The sequence below is a fragment of the Coenobita brevimanus genome, chromosome 61 (genome assembly GCF_032717465.1).
Source record: "Coenobita brevimanus isolate Jiangsu-jjx chromosome 61, ASM3271746v2, whole genome shotgun sequence".
In the NCBI taxonomy this organism is placed as follows: domain Eukaryota; kingdom Metazoa; phylum Arthropoda; class Malacostraca; order Decapoda; family Coenobitidae; genus Coenobita; species Coenobita brevimanus.
This window is the reverse complement of record NC_137014.1, coordinates 1,717,478-1,719,817: the sequence shown is the minus strand read 5'-3', so window position 1 is coordinate 1,719,817 and position 2,340 is coordinate 1,717,478.

Below are 2,340 nucleotides of genomic sequence, written 5' to 3'. Positions count from 1 at the left end.
CAACACCCATTAGAGAGAAAGAGCATCAGAGCACAGGCAGGCAGACATGCAGGCATGCAGGCAGGCAGACAAGCAGGCAGGCAGGCAGACAGGCAGCGCTTAACTTTTGCCTCAACATGCCACTTCTCATTAAACTTGGAGCCACACACGATGAGCATTTTCCAACCCTGACGTGTCCTGATACCTTTGCCTCTGCTGCAGTCAAGTAAAAGTCGACCCGGGGACAGGCCTAGGAGGAGGAGGAGGAGACGGAGGAGGAGGAGAATGTCAGGGGATTTAGGGGCAGGGAAAGGCGAGGAAGGAAGTATTAGGGGCAGATATGGAAGAGGAAGGGAGTATTTGCAGCAGGGAAGGGAGAGGGAGGGAGTAGGGACAGTGAAGGGAGAGGCTGGGAGCATTAGAGACAGAGGCAAAGAGTATTAGGGCAAAGGACGGAGAGGGAGGGAGGGAGGGAGGGAACGAGAGACGTGAAGTGAAAGAATCGGGGATGGTGGGTGCATTTGATCCTCCGTCTCTTCAGTGCAATGTGTCCAAGTTTCTTAAAGCGACGGAATCTTGAACCTGGCTTTCTTATATCTTTTTAAATTTATAAGGATGGAACACGTTATTTAGCCTGTAATTTTCAAGTTGCTCTCTCTTATTATAAAAATTTGAAAAACTTAGCATTGTAAACTTAAGACCTATTCTTCGTTTATATCTGTGTTTGGGAATCTCTCTCTCTCTCTCTCTCTCTCTCTCTCTCTCTCTCTCTCTCTCTCTCTCTCTCTCTCTCTCTCTCCAACATTTGCCAGTGAATGAAACAAACATTATTTAACTTTACTAATCTCCGCAAAAGTCATAGTTACTCTACAAATCAGTTTTTCTTTCAGTAACTCTTAATTTGCTTGACATGTACGTGATTAAAGCGTTAAAATTACAAGCCAAATAAACATTTTTTTTCCTTTATTTATTCCAACTTTTTCTTTCTCTTTATTTATTTTTCTTTTGTTTTTCTGTGAAGGGTTTTCGTTTTCGTTTTCTTTTACCCCTTCGTTCTTTTTCTTTATTTTTATTTTTTTGGGGGGGGTTATTATTTATTTCTACTTTTTCTTTCTATATATTTTTCTTTTTGTTTTTTTTTTGTGAAGGGTTTTCGTTTTCTTTTACCCCTTCGTTCTTTTTCTTTATTTTTTTTTTGGGGGGGGGAGTTTTTTATTATTTATTTCTACTTTTTCTTTCTATATATTTTTCTTTTTGTTTTTTTGTGAAGGGTTTTCGTTTTCGTTTTCTTTTACCCCTTCGTTCTTTTTCTTTATTTCTTTCTTTTTTTTTGGGGGGGTTAAGGGTGAGCCGTAGTCACAGCTAAAAATCCTGGTATCAAAGAACTCACCTTGAATAGAATCCTGGCAAGAATTTCGAAATACTGAAATGCTGGTGTGTTTTTTTTTTTCCATAACCATTAAAAAACACGCAACGGTAAAACTGAAGCAACGATTTTATGGTTGACGGAAGACTTTGTGTGTGTGTGTGTGTGTGTGTGTGTGTGTGTGTGTGTGTGTGTGTGTGTGTGTGTGTGTGTGTGTGTGTGTGAGAGAGAGAGAGAGAGAGAGAGAGAGAGAGGTGCTGTGTAACAACTGGCATCGTGTGTGTGTGTGTGTGTGTGTGTGTGTGTGTGTGTGTGTGTGTGTGTGTGTACGATTGAACAGTCATATGTATGTGTACCAGTGGGGGGGGAGGGGCTTCACCATGGCAGAATTAAATGTTTGTCAGTCCAGTAGTCACAAATAACGTTCCGAGAGTGGTTTAGGGATCTGATATACCCCCCCCTCTCTCTCTCTCTCTCTCTCTCAATACATCACCAGTCCCCTCTCCCATTTCGAACACAAACGACTGGAAAACATTCAAAAAGTGGACCGGACCCAAAATTCACACAAAACTTTGAATTTTCATATTTTGGGTTGAATTACTAAGGTTTATATATTCGAAAAAGGATGGATATGGTAGTTAGGGTCATTTTTGATACAGGGTGGGTGTCGTTACTAACAGGCTCGTCTGGTTTGGTGAAGGAAAGAAACTATCATCACGTCTTTCATAGTTACGAACACAAAATACAGTATGTGTTATGTGAGGCTTTACGCTGTGGCCATAGATTAGCGGATGTGTTACAGGCCACGTAAAAATTAATGTATATTATTTAAGTTACACAGTGTTACGTAACCGTTACCCATCGTTACACCCTGCCTGATGCTCTCGCCCCCTCTGCGTTACATAATTTTTAAACGATCATATGTACCCAGCAAAATAATCCACATATCCATCCACTCATCACACAAACCTTCAAATTCTCCTCACTCACAAGTA